This window comes from Schistocerca piceifrons, chromosome 7 (genome assembly GCF_021461385.2).
Source record: "Schistocerca piceifrons isolate TAMUIC-IGC-003096 chromosome 7, iqSchPice1.1, whole genome shotgun sequence".
Classification (NCBI taxonomy): Eukaryota; Metazoa; Arthropoda; class Insecta; order Orthoptera; family Acrididae; genus Schistocerca; species Schistocerca piceifrons.
The window spans coordinates 517763939-517783673 of record NC_060144.1 but is presented as its reverse complement, the minus strand read 5'-3'; the positions used below and the strand labels follow the sequence as shown (position 1 = coordinate 517783673).

At 45.4% G+C, this 19735-nt stretch overlaps 1 protein-coding gene across 5 annotated transcripts in view; it reads left to right on the top strand.

Moving 5' to 3' along the window:
• The window catches only part of LOC124804661 (zinc transporter 1), a 682916-nt gene that overhangs the window by 545962 nt on the left and 117219 nt on the right, over positions 1-19735 (top strand). The window contains exon 1 of one of the 5 annotated variants that reach the window (XM_047264901.1): positions 19188-19238. The exons of the other annotated variants lie outside the window; for them this stretch is intronic. The gene's annotated coding sequence lies outside the window, so the exon portion shown is untranslated. Of the gene's footprint in view, positions 1-19187; positions 19239-19735 lie in introns of those variants that run through there. 5 annotated transcript variants of the gene reach the window in all.

Genomic DNA, 19735 nt, shown 5'->3' with positions numbered 1-19735 from the left:
GGGTAGACAGGTAGGACACGTACGTACCCCCTGGTAACGGCCAGGCCCAGGGAGGGGTGATTACCCGAGCTGATACCTTCCGAAAGTGCCGATTGGTCCCTCCGTCCGTTTGTCGGGAGGTGTGACCTGAGGTGTGAACAATCACCTAAGGCGGGTGTGCCCTCGGTGAGGGCCCCCACAAGGGAGGAGCGCGCCATCGGAGACGCCGGTAATCATGGGAGATTCTTCCGCAATGGTTTCCTCACCTTCCACTATGTCTGCTCACAAACGTAAGTTCACTGAGTCTCAGCCACAGACGGTCCTTCCATCGTTGCCACAGTTCCTTGTTGTTTCTCGGTCTGACGAAGGTCACGACTTTTCCACGGTCAACCCTTTCATTATTCAGAAAGGTGTCGACGCAATTGCGGGTCCTGTAGAGTCTTGTTCCAGATTACAGAATGGCACCCTGTTGTTAGAAACACACAGTGCCCTCCAGGCTCAAAAATTGCTGCGTACTTCTCTGCTCCACACCTTCCCTGTCCGGGTGGAACCGCACCGTACCTTAAATTCCTCGCGTGGAGTCGTTTATACCCGCTCCCTCGATGGATTGTCTGACGAAGAAATTCAGCACTACCTGTCTGACCAGGGCGTCACGGCTGTTCATCGGGTTATGAAAAGGGTTGACTCGAACATCATTCCAACCCGCACTGCCGGGCGCTGATAACCACGCAGTTGAGCGCCCCACAAACCAAACATCATCATCATCATCATCATCAACCCGCACTGTCTTCTTGACATTTGACAAAGTTCAACTCCCATCAAAAATCAAAGCAGGCTATGAGATAATTTCCGTTCGTCCTTATGTCTCAAACCCTACGCGTTGCTATCGATGTCAGCGGTTCAATCACACCAGCCAGGCCTGTTCCAATCCGGCCAAATGTGTTACGTGTGGCAAGGATGCCCATGAGGGTGCTCGTCCACGTCCATCCCCTCGCTGCATCAACTGTATGGGTGACCACGCTGCTTCCTCTCGAGATTGCCCCGTTTTTAAGGACGAAAAGCTCATCCAGGAAATAAGAGTGAAGGAAAAGGTGTCGACCTTTGCTGCTCGAAAGTTACTCGCCAGTCGACAGCCCACCGTGCCTCAGAAAGGAAAATACAGCACTGTCCTTGCTTCTCCTCGGCCAACAAAGGAGGCGGCCACGCAGACTTGCGACCTCACCTTTAGTACCACGGTCGTCAGATCGGCCAGCGCAAAGATCGCCCGTTCAACCTCACCACTTTCGCCTGCCCACTCTATGGCTCACCCTTCGTCGGGTTCTGCTAAATCTCGAGCCCAAAAGTCAGACGCCAAGTCTTCGAAAAAAGAGCATTCTCGTGAAGAGTTTTTACGTACCGCTACTTCACAACCATCGGTTCCTCCTTCATCTAAACATCATACTTCCAAGAAGGCTACGAAGAAACACAGTTCCTCTCCTTCTCCGCCAAGGCGTGTCCCATCTACAGCACCACCTGGCGGCAATCGCCCTCGGCCGTCTTCTGTGTCGCCGAGGCGCACTGCTGGTGGCCGGTCAACTGGCCGATCGTTGGTGGCAGGAGCTGCTCCTGACCAACCTATGGATCAGGATCTTCTGCCTTCGACTGAATGCCATTCCATGCTGTCGGTCGCCAGCTCTGAGCAGTCGTTGAGTTGACGGCAACCTTGGTCACATTCTTCCATTTTCTGTCCACCCTATGTCCATTATCCATTGGAATATCCGCGGCACTCGAGCCAATCAGGATGAATTGACGATCCTCCTACGATCCTACTCGCCAGTCATCTTCTGTCTTCAGGAAACAAAGCTGCATCCCCATGACCACTTTGTCTTCCCCTGTTTTCAGTCAGTCCAATTTGATCTCCCCTCTGTTGAAGGCACTCCAGCACATGGAGGACTCATGATTCTTCTCCATAATACTCTCCATTATCACCCAATCCCCTTAAACAGTTCCTTCCAAGCTGTCGTCGTCCGTCTTTCCCTTTCTGGATACATGTTCTCTCTTTGTATGGTATACATTCCATCGTCCACACCAATGGCACGAGCTGATCTCCTTCATCTTCTTGATCAGCTTCCACCCCCCTATTTGCTGGTTGGGGACTTCAATGCCCACCACCCGCTTTGGGGATCTCCACATCCTTGTCCACGTGGCTCACTATTGCTAGACGTCTTCCACCAAGCGGATCTAGTCTGCCTCAACACTGGGGTCCCCACATTTTTGTCTGCCTCCACGACAAATTTATCTCATTTGGACCTTGCGGTCGGTACTGTTCCGCTAGCTCGGCGCTTCGAATGGTTCGCCCTTGATGATACACACTAGAGTGACCACTTTCCATGTGTTCTTAGACTGCAGCCTCAACTGCCATTTTTGCGCTCGCGACGCTGGAAGTTTGCCCAAGCCGATTGGACACTTTTTTCGTCTCTAGCGACATTCGATGACCGTCGCTTTCCCAGCGTCGACGATGAGGTCACACATGTCACCGACGTTATTCTCACAGCTGCGGAACGTTCAATACCACGCACCTCCGAATTGCCCCGGCGCCCCCCAGTTCCTTGGTGGAACGAGGCATGCCGTGACGCAATACGTGAGCGGCGACGTGCTCTTCGCATTTTCCGTCACCATCCGACTTTGGCCAACTGTATCCGATATAAGCAGCTCCGTGCGCGATGCCGTCGCGTCATCCGCGATAGCAAGAAGGCAAGCTGGAAATTCTTTATTAGCTCATTTAACACCTTCACTCCCTCCTCGGTAGTTTGGAGTCGGCTTCGACGGTTCTCAGGCGCGCCTAGTTTCTCCCCGGTCACTGGGCTCACTGTCGCGCATGATACCTTAGTGGACCCCGTCGCAATTTCTAACTCATTGGGTCAGCACTTTGCTGAGATTTCGAGCTCTTCAAATTACCCGCCAGCGTTTCTCCCGAAGAAACGTGCAGCGGAAGTGCGACATCTTGCTTTCTCCTCTCAAAATCACGAAAGCTACAATACTGTTTTCTCCATGCGGGAACTCCAACATGCCCTCTCTTCTTCTCGCTCCTCCGCCCCAGGACCGGATGGTATCCATGTCCAAATGTTGCTGCATTTATCAACCCATAGCCTGCGTTACCTCCTTCGCCTTTATAATCGAATTTGGACCGACAGTACCTTTCCCAAGCGATGGCGGGAAGCTATTGTCGTTCCCGTTCCGAAACCTGGACAGGACAAACATCTCCCCTCTAGCTATCGCCCCATTTCTCTCACGAGTAGTGTCTGTAAGGTTTTGGAGCGTATGGTGAATTACCGTTTAGCTTGGTGGCTGGAATCCCGCAGTCTTTTAACACCAGCCCAATGTGGATTCCGAAAGCATCGTTCTGCCGTTGACCATCTTGTTGCTCTCTCCACTTATATCATGAACAATTTTCTCCGGAAACGCCAAACGGTAGCAATATTTTTTGATCTGGAGAGAGCATACAATACCTGTTGGAGGACAGGCATCCTCCGCACACTGTTCTTTTGGGGCTTTCGAGGCCGGCTGCCCCTTTTTCTTCGCGAATTTATGGCAGAGCGCACATTTAGGGTGCGGGTGAACACTACTCTCTCCCGTACTTTCTCCCAAGAAAACGGGGTACCCCAGGGCTCCGTGCTGAGTGTTGTACTGTTTGCCATCGCCATTAATCCAATTATGGATTGTCTCCTTCCTGATGACTCGGGCTCCCTCTTTGTGGACGATTTTGCGATCTACTACAGCTCTCAACGGACCAGCCTTCTTGAACGACGCCTTCAAGGATGTCTCGATCGCCTCCACTCGTGGAGCATCGAAACCGGCTTCCGGTTCTCACCCAGTAAGACCGTTTGTGTTAATTTTTGGCGACGTAAGGAGTTTCTTCCGCCCTCCTTACATCTAGGTCCTGTCAACCTTCCGTTTTCCGACGTCGCTAAATTCTTGGGTCTTATGTTTGACAGAAAACTATGCTGGTCCTCCCACGTTTCCTATCTTTCGGCTCGCTGTCTGCGTTCCCTTAACACCCTCCGTGTCCTGAATGGTACCTCCTGGGGAGCGGACCGAGTGGTCCTTCTCCGCCTCTATCGCGCCTTAGTGCGCTCGAAATTGGATTATGAAAGCATAGTATACTCCTCTGCTCGGCCGTCTATTCTTCGGCGTCTCGACTCTATCCACCACCGTGGATTACGTTTAGTGTCTGGAGCTTTTTACACCAGCCCTGTGGAAAGCCTTTATGCTGAGACTGCTGAACCTCCGCTGTCCAATCGGCGGGCAGTCCTTCTGAGTCGTTATGCTAGCCATCTGTCTTCCATGCCTGCTAATCCAGCCCATGACCTTTTTTTCGACGCCTCCTTTGATGTCGGGTATGCAGGCCGCTCCTCCTCCCTACTACCCCCGGGAGTCCGCTTCCGTCAACTGCTCCATTCTCTTTCCTTCCGCTTTCCTAAAACCTTCTTGACAACTTGGGGTACAGCACCGCCTTGGCTCCGTCCCCGGATCGACTTGCTCAGAGACCTATGTCAATTTCCCAAGGATGGTACCCCTACACTTGTTTACCGTCGGGCATTTGCTGCTCTATGTGCACAAATGACGGAAGCCACATTTATTTACACCGACGGCTCGAAAACATCGTTAGGTGTAGGGAGTGCCTATATTGTTGGTGACACCCCAAATCACTTTCGGCTTCCCGACCAGTGTTCGGTTTATACTGCGGAGCTTTACGCTGTTCTCCAGGCTGTCCACTACATCCGCCGCCATCAGCGGATACAGTACGTAATCTGCTCAGATTCTCTCAGCTCTCTCCTAAGTCTCCAAGCTCTTTACCCTGTGCACCCTCTGGTCCACCGGATTCAGGACTGTCTGCGCTTGCTCCACCTGGGGGGCGTCTCAGTGGCGTTCCTCTGGCTCCCGGGACACGCTGGTATCTGTGGGAATGAGGCGGCCGATATAGCGGCCAAGGCTGCAGTCTCTCTTCCTCGGCCAGCTATTCAGTCTCTTCCGTTTACCGATCTACGGAGCGGTTTATGTCGCCAAGTTGCTCATTTATGGCATGCGCATTGGTCAACACTTCCCCATAATAAATTGCGGGAAGTGAAAGCCCTTCCTTGCGCTTGGACCTCTTCCTCCCGAACGCGTCGTCGGGAGGAGGTAATTTTAGCTAGACTCCGGATAGGGCACTGTCTTTTTAGCCATCGACATCTTTTAAGCGGTGATCCTCCCCCACTCTGTCCCCACTGCTCTCAGCTGTGGACGGTCAGACACCTTTTAATTGAATGCCCCTATTTTAATCCGTTACGCTCCCGTCTACAGCTATCGCCTGATCTATCGTCGATTTTAGCAGATGACACGCGCTCAGCTGACCGCGTTCTACAGTTTATTAGTGACAGTGAAATGACGTCAGTCATTTGAAGCTTTTTTGGGGACAACCAACCCCTTTCTATAGTGGATTTTTAAGCATTCCTTCTGCCTTTAGTTTCTCAAATTTTATGACTTTGTTCCCATTGCTGCTGATTTCAAATCTCGTTTTTTTCCTGTTTCCTACGTCACGGGCTGGGCGCTAATGACCATAGAAGTTTTGCGCCCTAAAACCACAAACAAACAAAAAAAAGTCTCCATTTCTTCCTGAACTGTCTCAGCAGCATTACGCTATGTGCTCGGTCGGCCACTACGTCTATCGTCTAAACAACCCGTGGCTTCGAATTTCGAAATCATTATCGCCACAGCTGCATTTGTCAACGGACCTTTACCCGTTCGAATCCCCCCTTCCTATGGCGATAGGATCGTAACGCTGAACTAGCACATTCCCCATTCTGATAATACAGCTTCACTAAAAGCGCCTTTTCAGGTAACGTCAACATGCTGCGACTGCTGGCGCATCTGATTCTCTCTCTCTCATTACAGCTTCTTTTATACACTATTGTCATGCGCAGTCACTGACGTTTTGCTGTCAAGCGCCATCTGTCGGACATTTTGGGAACTTTTTTTTTTTTTTTTTTTTTGTTCTAATAATACCCCATGTCATTCCAACCATGTGTGTCAATTTTTACCCCTCTATCTACATAATTCCGTGGTTTATTAAGTTTTCAAAGTTATACTGACTTTTTGATCACCCAGTACATGCACTCTTCGAAAGCCATATTATGGTGTGTAGCGGAGGTTATTTCGTAAACCTCCATTAACCCCCACTTTCCTATTTATATTCGCGAATATTACGTGGAAAGAACAAACATCGGTAACCATTCGTTCGAGCTACAAATTTCCTGATTTTTTCCCCCCATTGTCATTTCGCAACATGAGAATTGCGCTCTCATTTAAATATATGGCGAAAGAGTCAGTCTACAGGAATAGTGAAACGAACCCTTTCGTACAGGACCGTGTGCCACAAAGGACGCAGATTCACCACGATATGGGGAAACTCAGAAGCGTCTATCTTCTATAGAGGCCTAAGCGCTGTAGTGTGCGAGTGAGACAGACGAGAACCTACGTCATAGGGAAACCCAGTAGAAGCCATTTTTTATCCAAGGAGACGTAGCAGTGTTAAATATGGCGGACCTAAGTTCGACCATAAAGGGAAACATGAAAACTACTTAATCCTGTAGTAATCCAGGGAATGAAGCCAAAGTAATTTTAATCTATCATCCTTCATAAATTTTGATGGTGATCCCAATAAAACTTGAATATTGATCATATCTATAATAATTTAAGATTTACTGATAAAGTGAAATTAACAAGTTTTGTAAAAAACATCTGGATGCTAAAATCTGAACGCTTTGGTCGATCTTACGATCGACTTTTCATATAGAAGCGCATCATTAAAATGACAGACGTTGTAAATATCACCTCTGTAACTTTATTTGTTTAAAAGATATACTAAATTTAAATTACCAGTATTTTGAGTTAAGCATCAGATCATTATTTCCTCCACACAAAATGATAGCATGACACCTGATTGAATCATTAAGTAATAGAATATTTATTGTAAAGCTTGGTGCATAATAGTCACTTTTGTTCTTTATTTACTTATCAGGAAGCACATTGTTGAAAGGCTACTAGCCGTGGCATTCAAAGATAAAAAATAATTTGTATTGGTTTTATGTAAAAGAATTCAACGTTTATTGTGTAATGGATACTATGGTTTCTTTATTTAGAACGTACAAGTGGTCAAGTTTTGATTATTTAAATATGTTAAAATGTAAAAGAATGTAGAATACGCTGTAGCCAATCAGATGGACGGCTTCAGTAGAGGGAACTGCCCTAGTCAGTTGAGCGAAGATGTTCGGCGCGCGGGAAACGCGGCCGGGGGCGGGCAGAGGGACAGTGCTGGTGCAGATGCGATAGCGAACAGTTAGGATGGTCTAGACGCGAAAGCGGACGGTCGGTCTTTAGACAGCTAGGAAGTGAAACGACTTAGAAAATTTCGCGTTGTGTGGTATCGCGGGACTTCGTTTCTGACCGGTGAGCAGCCGAGCGCCTGGTGTGAACTCTTAACTTTTCGTGTAAATGACGAGGTGGAGTATCGGACGTGTGTTTCGCGATGAGATTGTGAATGATCGAACTGTGTCAGATGGATATGCGCTCGAGTGTAATAGTAATTCTAAATACGACCACTTTCACTACTAGTTTTCTTTCTGAATAAACATTATTCTAACCAAATCGCAACTATGTGGCCAATGTCATTTATGGGTCGTTAATTTAGTTCCCGATATTATTATCTGTTATGTTACATTAACTTTGGTAGATATCGAAATAGACGACAGAGGGATAGAGAAACAATTAAAATCGCTCAAAAGACAAAAGGCCGCTCGACCTGATGGGATACCAGTTCGATTTTACACAGAGTACGCGAAGGAACTTGCCCCCCTTCTTGCAGCGGTGTACCGTAGGTCTCTAGAAGAGCGTAGCGTTCCAAAGGATTGGAAAAGGGCACAGGTCATCCTCGTTTTCAAGAAGGGACGTCGAACAGATGTGCAGAACTATAGACCTATATCTCTGTCTATCAGTTGTAGAATTTTGGAACACGTATTATATTCGAGTATAATGACTTTTCTAGAGACTAGAAATCTACTCTGTAGGAATCAGCATGGGTTTCGAAAAAGACGGTCGTGTGAAACCCAGCTCGCGCTATTCGTCCACGAGACTCAGAGGTCCATAGACACGGGTTCACAGGTAGATGCCGTGTTTCTTGATTTCCGCAAGGCGTTCGATACAGTTCCCCACAGTCGTTTAATGAACAAAGTAAGAGCATATGGACTGTCAGACCAATTGTGTGATTGGATTGAAGAGTTCCTAGATAACAGAACGCAACATGTCATTCTCAATGGAGAGAAATCTTCCGAAGTAAGACTGATTTCAGGTGTGCCGCAGGGGATTGTCGTAGGACCGTTGCTATTCACAATATACATAAATGACCTTGTGGATGACATCGGAAGTTCACTGAGGCTTTTTGCGGATGGTGCTGTGGTATATCGAGACGTTGTAACGATGGAAAATTGTACTGAAATGCAGGTGAATCTGCAGCGAACTGACGCATGGTGCAGGGAATGGTTAATTGAATCTCAATGTGGACAAGTGTAATGTGCTGCGAATACATAGAAAGAAAGATCCCTTACCATTTAGCAACAATGTAGCAGGTCAGCAACTGGAAGCAGTTAATTCCATAAATTATCTGGGACTACGCATTAGGAGTGATTTAAAATGGAATTATCATATAAAGTTGATCGTTGGTATAGCAGATGCCAGACTGAGATTCATTGGAATAATCCTAAGGAAATGCAATCCGAAAACAAAGGAAGTAGGTTACAGCACACTTGTTCGCCCACTGCTTGAATACTGCTAAGCAGTGTGGGATCCATACCAGATAGGGTTGATAGAAGAGATAGAGAAGATCCAACGGAGAGCAGCGCGCTTCGCTACAGGATCATTTAGTAATCGCGAAAGCGTTATGGAGCTGATAGATAAATTCCAGTGGAAGATTCTGCAGGAGAGACGCTCACCGTAGTTCGGTACTGGCTTTTGTTGAAGTTTCGAGAACATACCTTCACTTAGGAGTCAAGCAGTATATTGCTCCCTCCTACGTATATCTCGCGAAGAGACCATGAGGATTAAATCAGAGAGATTAGAGCCCACACACAGGCATACCGACAATCCTTCTTTCCACGAACAATACGAGACTGAAATAGAAGGGAGAACCGATAGAGGTACTCAAGGTACCTTCCGCCACACAACGTCAGGTGGCTTGCGGAGTATGGATGTAGATATAGATACAGTTTCGCTAACTTGCCATCAGCCAGACAATTTAATCAAAGGCTCACAGGTGTCTAATTTAGGTCGTGTAATGCGACACGTGCTGTTCAACCCTTAGATGAGTTTGTGCCAAGACATTTCGATGAAGAGGGACCGCATGTGAGCCCAAACATCTTTGGGATGTTAGCATGCAAACGCCTCTCTTCTAACGTCTGCCAGTGGAGTTTGTTTTGCATCTCCGTAACGCTCTCTCGCCAGCTAAACGATCCCATGACGAAACGCGCCGCTCTTCGTTGGATCTCCTCTATCAGTCGTACCTGATAAGGATCTCAGATAGATGAATAATACTCTAGAATCGGGCGAAGAAGCGCCTTAAAAGCCACATCTTTCGCGGATGAGTTACATTTCCTTAAGATTCTTCCTGTGAATCTGAGTCTGCTTTTCCCAGTATCTGTTCTATATGGTCATTCCACTTTGTCGCTCTGGACAGTTACGCCTAGATATTTTACGGCAGACGCTGTCTCCAGCTGTTTGTCATCATTAGTGTAGCTGTACAGCAGTGGATTTCTTTTTCTATGTATGCGTAATATGTTACATTTCTTTAGGTTCAGGGTCAACTGCCAGAGCCTGCACCATTCATCAATTCTCTGCAGGTCGATCTGCAAATTCTTACTATCTTCTGGCGTCACTACTTTGGTATAGACAACTGCATAATCTGAGAATAGCCTTAAAGTGCGTCCGACGCTTTCTACTAGGTCATTTATATATATTGTAAACAGCAACGGTCCTATCACACTTCCATGTGGTACTCCGGATATTACCTCTGTCGATTTAGTTCCGTTAAGAGCGACGTGTTGAGTTCTGTCTGCAAGAAAGCCTTGAATCCAATCGCAAGACTGCCAATGCTCCGTAAGTTCGTATTTTTTCCATTAAACGGCAATGCGAGACGGTGTCAAATGCCTCACTTAAATCAAGGAACCAGGCATCAACCTGAGCGCCGTAGTCCACTGCGCTGTGGGTCTCGTCGAGGAACAGAGCGAGCTGAGTTTCGCAGGATCTCTGTTCGCGGAATCCATGTTCATTATTATAGAGGAGATGTTCACTTTCCAAAAACGTCATAATTCTCAATCACAAAACACGTTCCATAATTCTACAACAGATTGACGTCAGCGATATAGGACTATAATTGTGTGGACCTGTCTTAACGACTTTCTTAAAAACTGGAATGACCTGCGCTTTTTTACAATCGTTAGGTACCTTTCCATGCTCAAGCGATCTACGATAACTTACTGCTAGAAGGGGAGCAAGTTCTTTTTCATACTCTTTATAGAATCTTATAGGTATCTCATCTGGCCCACAACTTTGGAAGACCGAATTCAGTACTTCAACCTTGTCTCTTTTATTTTCCGTTTCGGTGCTGAGAGATTTTGACCCAGTTACTGATATTACGTACTGCCAAAATCTCTCAGGGTTTTTCCTCAGGTCTGTTGCAACGTATTACTTTCGATAAATAATAAACGCTTCTCTCACTGGTGTCCTGACGCTCATTTTAGTTTCGTTCAGCTTTTTTGTCAGCTAGGTTTTTACTTCTTTTGAATCTGAGATGAAGTGCTCATTGTTTACGCAGCGCTTTTCTAACACGGCTAGTAAAGCATGGTGGATCTTTCCCATCCCTTAAAACCTTACTCGGAACTTACTTGTCTGTGGTATATTGAACGATGTCTTGGAATTTTTTTCCATTTGTTCTCCACATCTTCTTCCTCATTATCGACTATTTGATGCTGACTGCTGAGATATTCTGAAATGTGTGGCCTGTCACCATTGCTGAGCAAATAAATCTTCCTGCCTTTCTTAACATTACTTGGAGGACCCTTCGTCATAGATGCTGTCACAGCCTTATGATCGTGATACCTTCCTCTACGTTAACTGATTCGATAAGTTCCAGTCTGCCTGTTGCGAGGGGGTCTAAGACGTTACCCTCACGAGTGGGCCTCTATCTGCTCAACGTAATTTTCGGACAACACATCCAGAACAATGCCACACGATTCCCTGCCCCTGGCACCAGTTTTGATGGCATAATACTCCCAATCTATACCTGGCAAGTTGAAGTCACCCCCTATTACAATGGTATGGTCAGGAAAACGACCAATGGGATTCTGCAAGTTCTGTCTGAAGCGCTCTACAACTACAGATCCTGACCCAGGTGGTTTATAAAAGCATCCTATCACCATTTTTGACCGTTCTTTGATATTCAATTTCACCCAGGTTAATTCACATTCGGAATCTGTGATAACCTCGCTAGGTTTTATCGAATTTTTTACTGCAATGAACACGCCGCCACCATTGGCGACTAACTTATCCTTACGATAAACATTCCAGTGTGAAGTTAGGCTTTCGTTGTCAGTGACGTCTGGTTTCAACCAGCTTACTGTTCCTAATACTATCTATACCTTCAGCCCCCCAGGGGGCTCACGGTTCTTTCGTGAGTGCGTATGTGGCGAGCACAGGGCCCCGAGCTATTGCAGCCTACCTTCTTTCCAGGACTGCATTTCCTTGCCCTTCGCCCTCTCCTTTCCCTCTCTTGGTGTCCTTGCTTATGTTGGCCCCGCTATTCTCCTGGTTATGTTGGTTTTGCAATTTGGTTTTGTTGCGTAATCACCTCATCCTTTTGGCATTCCCTGGTCCCCCTCTGGGGTTTGACCTCCATTACTAAATTTATCTTCCGTAGTGTGAGCCATTTGCGGAAGAGCACCTTACCTAGTGTCTCCGACGTGTGCCCTCCTAGTTCATTCCACCTTTTCTTTCACGTCGTTGTCTGATGCTTGGGTGCATAGCCAGCACAGTAGCCAGCCCGTGTGGTGGGGTCACTATGTACCCTTTTGGCTGAGCCCCTGAACACACAGGGATCACACTTCTGATACCTGAGCTGTGACCTCCTCATGTAAGTAAGCCTGGGAGTGGTTGCTCGTCATCCTGGAGCGTCGGAACTCCCAGCCATGGCTGCCGTGCCAGACGGCCCTGGCTGTGGCTGGGTGGCGCCCGTGAGGAGAGCCCCTGATCGGAGTGGGTGGTATCAGGGTGGACGCTATGCAAATGAAACGCATACAGATCCAAAACTCTGGCCGTTCTTCTGCGGCCGTCTCTGTGTGTGGAACTGATTCTTTTAGTGCTGCTTCTCCTGCCCCTTCGGCCTTCCCTTCCATGGCTACTCCCTGGGAGGAGGGTCAGGCCCATCAGCTAGGGGCGAAACCTTTCCCCTGCTATCTAGTTTGCACCAGGACTGCAGTTTAATAAAATCATATTAATCTTTTTTATCTCTGATCTGCGAGAACCAAGATCCTCTGAGATCGCTGTGGCTGATTTAACAGGCCAATCGTCTTTGCTCCCAAGGGAGGGGTTCTCTAACCTAAAAAAAGCCCCATGTGCACTCCACACGTACTCCGCGAACCTGGAAGCCGCTTCCTGCGTGTAGTGCACGTCTGACCTATTAAGGGTAACCCTACAATTCTGCACTAGATAGCGGAGGTCGTTAAATTCGCATCCGATACCGTCACAGAGCCGTCTGAGCCTTTGGTTTAGACCTTCCACTCTGCTCCAAACCAGAGGACCGCGGTCAACCCTGGGTACGATGCTACAAATAGACTGCTTAGCCTGCAACCCGCGTGCGTTGCTAGTTGCCTTCACCAAATCGGCCAGCCACCGAAAGGAGCCGAGGATGGCCTCAGAACCCAAGTGGCAGGCGTCATTCGTGCCGACATGTGCCACTACATGCATCCGGTTGCACCCACTGCGCTCGATTGCCGCCAGCAGGGTCTCCTCCACATCACGGATGAGACCTACCGGCAAACATACCGCATGCACACTGGAATTCTTTCCCGCCTTGACTGCTATCTCCCTCAGGGACTCCATCACTCGCCTAACATAGGAGCTCCCAATGATTATCATTCTCACCCTCTGTACTTGTCCGGACTGGGCAGGAAAATCGACCGCTGGCCCAACAGGAGAGGCATCCCGTGCTGGCTTAGAGTTATCGTCAGCTACATGCCATGTACTACAAGCTCTTCGCTGTTACGAACAAAGCCGGCCGGAGTGGCCGTGCGGTTAAAGGCGCTGCAGTCTGGAACCGCGAGACCGCTCCGGTCGCAGGTTCGAATCCTGCCTCGGGCATGGATGTTTGTGATGTCCTTAGGTTAGTTAGGTTTAACTAGTTCTAAGTTCTAGGGGACAAATGACCTCAGCAGTTGAGTCCCATAGTGCTCAGAGCCATTTGAACCATTTTTTGTTACGAACAACCTGCACAACGCAGTAAAACTAGGAAACATTACTCTGTTGCTGTCCATGGATGAAACGTGCAGTAAACACGTCTAACGGTCTGGCAAAAGGAAGACGATAACCGAAGATCGTGTCTGTCGTTTCCGGTATGGACAATAGGCTATAGCTACGCTGGTAAATCCAAAGATAAAACCACAAAGCATAAGCATTTCAAAAACTTACGTAAACACATACGGCTACCATTAGAACTAATGTACGCACTGCACTTAGCCAGAACTGTGAATACGGTATACAGTAACAACACTAACACACGTCTACTGCGTACTTTATCGGTGAATAACATTAGAGCAATGTCTCCTCATTTGTTCAGTGCATACTGTAGGTCGTCTGTAATAGCAATACTTGAATATTGCTCGTCAGTATGAGATCCGTAGCGCACAGAACTAATGGAGAACATCAAAGGCCAGAGTTTCTGATACGGAAGGATTGCAGATCATGGGGCGCTGGAGTGGAAAGACCAAACCCAAGTCGAGGATGCAGTCAAAACACATTTTGTTTCTTTTATTTGTCCATTTGTGATATACTGGTAGCATACATAGAACAATTGTTTAGACGCACTTTAATTACAGCAAAGATTTAATTTGAAACAATTAAGCAAACTATGATTTTACTGACGGGCTCAGCAATCTGGCTAGAAAATCAGACTCAATACAAATGTTCAGAGAAACCTTAATTAAAGCAAAATTAGACTCGAAATCAAAAATATACTAAAGGTTCGAGTGCAATAAAATTGACCAGTCTACACCTGAAAATAAACTTGCACACAAATTTCATGGCTTTACTTGGGATTTATGTACAAGAGAATTTTCCCACAAGGTTAAGAGCGACGTATAACACGGCTACTCTGCGTTGGTCCTCTTAGTTGACCTAGACACTGGGCTACATGCGTAACAACTTCAGCAATGTTACAAAAATAACACTGGCAAAAAAAAAAAAATCAACGTTTCCTGCACTTAGGCGAGCCAAAGGTTGCGTTTCATTGGCAGGACACTTAGAAGATGCAACAAGTCCACTAAAGAGACAGCTTACACTACACTCGTTCGTCCTCTGTTAGAATACTGCTGCGAGGTGGGATTGACGGAGGACATCGAAAGGGTGCAAAAAAGGGCAGCTCGTTTTGTATTATCACGTAATAGGGGAGAGAGTGTGGCAGATATGATACGCGAGTTGGGATGGAAGTCATTAAAGCAAAGACGTTTTTCGTCGCGGCGAGATCTATTTACGAAATTTCAGTCACCAACTTTCTCTTCCGAATGCGAAAATATGTTGTTGAGCCCAACCTACATAGGTAGGAATGATCATCAAAATAAAATAAGAGAAATCAGAGCTCCAACAGAAAGGTTTAGGTGTTCGTTTTTTCCGCGCGCTGTTCGGGAGTGGAATGGTAGGGGGATAGTATGATTGTGGTTCGATGAACCCTCTGCCAAGCACTTAAATGTGAATTGCAGAGTAATTTTGTAGATTTAGATGTAGTCAGTTCTCACTAATTTGCGGTCTAGAAAAATGAATATGACAATGAAAAATTTTCCTTAGCTCTAGTTTCTGTGAGACACACTACGTGGAATTGTTTCATATTCACAGATTAACAGAAAAAAATACATTTGAATTACACATGCTAACAACATTGAAAGCGTATTAGACATTTTTTAAATGGTAGTTACATTTTAAGAGTTCTAAGTTGCTTGAGCAATACCTCGCAGATGGTTGGGTCTGAAGAGAATCACGTTATGACTGCATGTATCATCGTCTTTCAGCTTGTCTCTTGTAACAGAGTTCTGGAGCACTCCTACACATAGCCCAACAGTAATCCACAAGCATTGCTTCATTCCAGCACCTCTGACATCTTTGTTTCAATATAGAAATGTCCTGATGGAATCTTTCTCCATGTTGTGGAAGTGGGGAAAATGGATTTTAAGGGACATGTTGGTAGAGATCCTGGCAGGGGACGCCAAACGAAAAGCTTCTACTTATGTTTCTAATCTAGACTGTAATAATAAAGTGGGAAGGAACTGTCAATCAGAACTCAGGGAGAAGTTGTGATCTAAATAACACTAGATGTATTCATTCTTAACATTACAAGACAATAAAAATGACAAAAGAAACATTACAAAAGCATTTTTTTATTTGACAAACGCTTTTACTAACATGGGGTCTATGGTGTACAAAGTGATCACCTGGGGATCGACACACGACACTAACCAGAACACTAATCGCTTTATCTGACTTCATACACGTGAATCCGGGTTATGGCACAAAACTATGCCACTACCAAGCATCTATACTCTACTTTTCAAAAAAGAAAAATATGGTTAGGAAGAGCAGGGTGCTGAGAAACACATATTGGAGCCCTACGCCACAGCAGCGAATACTTTACCCTCCTGGTCAAGCCGGCACGCCACGATGCATACGGCATTGGAAGTTGTGGAAGACAGAATCTGTTATTAATGGCGCGTTCCAGAAAAATGTAAGTACGCGGTCTCGCGTTCAGTTAATTCGGAACGCAGGTACTTTACTATGAGCCTCTGAAACCCCGGTGGATTCCAGTGTGCAGGTGGACCCGTTTGCTGGTCTGCCAAACCAATTTGACTCCATGCTACGACTGTGCGTGACAGAATCTGTCAAATGTTTAGACGGCCGTCTCAAGACAAATAAGTACACCCACGCTTCACTTGTTGTGAGTGTGACATAAGCAGTACCTCTGACAGTTCAGAAGGTGACTGGCACAGGCTCTAAGTGGCACACCAGCAAAGGACACAAGTCTCACCATTTTGGTAGAAACCTGCAGTTCTTTACTAGCGAAGCGCCAGTACAAGTGTGTTCTTCCTTTCTGTTCGCTTCCTCCTCAGCTCGGTACCAACAGCACATTTTACAGTTTAAACTCCTCCCACTTTTGCACAAGCCAATCAGGAGCTGGAGGCCGGCATGTTTAGCTGGGAGAGAGGCCTTTGCTCTGCGAACACCGATTTGACCAATCAGAGGCTTTAAAGCTAATTGCGAGAAAAAGGAAAAAAGATTCAGCTTCGCAGCCTGTTTCCCACGCGTTTGCCATGTCTTTTGCTAACAAAATTGCTCAGGATGGAAGCACAGAACTCCATTAACAGCTTGTTATCTCCCCTGTCATATCCTTTTCAAAGGTTCCAAAGAAGGGCCATAAACTCGCTGAAAACCTCGTGCTTTCACAAATATGTTTTAAAACCGAGTCTGGGCGTCTGGGCGCCAGTCGCCCTGTCCCACGGAAATTCGCAGAACGTTCACAGTTCTTTTGTCGGCTTCCCCCCCCCCCCCCCCCCTAACAAGGGCCCATCCTCTGCTTTATTGCCGGTCTACAATGCGCTGGCCAGTGCAGCGTCGACTTCTCTGCGCTAGTCTGTATACCTGGACGCACCTTCCACCCGTTTGGCGCCAACTAAATGTGTCTTCACGATAAGATGGCGGAACTCGGCTGTCTGGAAATGCCTCCACACGTTCCGCAGAAAAAAAACACGCTTTGCTGGGTTCATCAGCGCTGCAGCTTTTACTGCAGTCTAAATCGGAACCCTATTTCTTTGAACGGAGGTAAGGCTTACCGTCATTCCTTCCCTAGAGCACAAAAACAAGACCGTTAACTACTGCCCACCATTTCATCATAATGTATGAAGTCAAATCGCAGTAAAGATCATATCCCGTAAGAACACGAAGCGGCATAACACCAAATGAGAAGTGAGAGTGCCTTGCAGTCTTTCAGTGTTGCACCCAAGGTTGTGGTATTTTTGTAGGAGCGCTGTCACCAACTGAGTGTAGTCATCTCTTTTGCTGTCTAGAAAATCCACAAACAACTTCCTTGATGGCTTCCCAAGCTTCCTTTTCTTTCCCATCCAAAACTTGGTCAAATGCAGGACCCTTTACAAGTTCTCGAATTTATGGCCCGATAAAAATACCATCCTTAACTTTTGTATCACTTAATTTCGGAAATTTCTCTCTTATGTACTTAAATGTCCCGTCCCTCTTGTTTCATACCTTTGACAAAATTTTTCATTAAACCCAGCTTGATATTCAGGGGTGGAAGAACATCATCTGTTGAGTCCACGAGAGGAGCAGCAACGACATTTTTCTCGCTAGGATTAAGATTTCGCCAAGACTGCTTTAATATAATGAGATTTCCTATTCCTACTGACCCACATTCATTAGAACTGGCACTGTTTTGTGTACCCCGGTTGCATACCTAAGAGTATGGCAATGACTTTTAGATCACCACAGATTTTTCATTTGTGTTCTCGACATTTGACCGAGTCCAAGAGGGCTGTCATATTTGCATGTCTCCTTCATGTGAACTGCATGACCAACACCACAGAAATAGAAGGTAGATGGTTGCCATTGTAAAATAGCACAGCTTTCAAACTAAGCTTGGAGGAGTCTATAAATAGCCTCCGTTCAGTTGGATCATGGTTCAAATTCAAAGATTATTTTTCATCTCCATAAAGGGAAGCAGTTCCATGTGACTTTTCTTTTACAAAGAGGCTGTGACATCACTTTCGAGAAGATTCCATTGCAGCAGTCGAGACCCAAGAATTTCTGCTTTCTCATTTGACAGTTCAATGTTTCTAATGAGATCACTCAATTGCGCTTGACTCAGTCTGTGCAGCGTATCAACTTTGCCCTCAAAATCAGGGTCACTGGATATTGTGGCGGTTTTGCGTATCAACAACATGGACAAATACAATGAATATGGATGATATTTAGCAGTTGCATTGATCTGATTTTATAAATGATACTGACAATATTATACACATGTATAGTGCAATATTCATACAACAACTTCTGCCGGATTATTATTTTGTTCAAATTGGACAAGAACTCCACCTGACGTAGTCTAATAATGTTGACTGTAAGTTGTGTTCATATCACTAAACTTACAGATCCTACATCAGAGCTTTTATAATTTTTGTCTTCGATGGAATTAATTATTCTTAGCAAATTGATCATGAAAAGGAACCACAGAATACCACCCGCATACAACACTGACGTATGCTACCGGAAATATTTTTCTCTGTGATTCGTGCGTAGTTTAATTTTGGCCTCATACATCAGCAATGGAATCTTGTTCAACAATAAATACAATCAGCACTGTTCTTAGAAGATGCAGTCTGATTCGATTTTTTTGTAATATAAATAGAGCTCAGTACTGCCGGTGCACATTTATTTCTTACACATCGGAATATTGTCTGCAGTTTCAAGTAATTTAAATTTGCCGCTGAGATAAAAGTTAAGATGGCGGCCAACAAAAGATATAGGATTTCTTTTTTAATTAAGATTTTCCTTTGCTCAATAAATAATTAATCATTTAAATTGATGCCACCAAAACACTATTAATACTGTTTTGCAAATTAGTTTAACATAAACCCTTGATATTTCGACCAGAAGTACAGACGAAGTTGCTATATAATCACAACTAACAATGGCTGCGCTTCTTGCAGCTATGATAAAACAATTAATACAAAATTATAATTAAAAGAGGAAGTGATTTTTCAATAATTAATCATAAATAGTTTTAACGCATTTGGCTCTATTTGTTTTTTACCATCAAATGAACATAAGACTACAATAATTTTACGTTAAATGTTTTTCATTCAACAGACCTCAAATCGATTCGCGTCTTGCGTCGGCGACGTACATCAGAAGAAGACGACAAAAGGGTAAAAAACAAAAGAAAAGAATGACATAGACTAACAAAGAATGTGAGACAAATATTATCTCTGTTTTACATAATTATCATATTTTTAAGAAATAATTACATTATTGAATGAATATTATTGAGATACGTAATTTTCCACACTTTCATATCCCATTCGTCCCATTATAGGTAAAACAAAAAAAAATATCGTGGATGTTATAATATGAAAAGCTTGTTTGGTTCTTCCTCTCCTCCCCTTCCTCTTCCTTCTTTTTCTTCTTCTTCTTCTTCTTCTTCTTCTTCTCCTTCTCCTTCTCCTTCTCCTCCTTCTGTCTTCATTTTCTACTTCAAACACACAATTTTCGGGTGGCGTAGGAACTGGTAAACTATCTGAATGCGGAATGGGTCGATTATCAGAGCGAAGTTTCGGGTACTGAACTGTTCTTTCTTTCTTTATAGACAATGCTGCATTTACAATTGGAGCCAAGCAGAAATAGCACTGTAGGCTACCGCCAAACC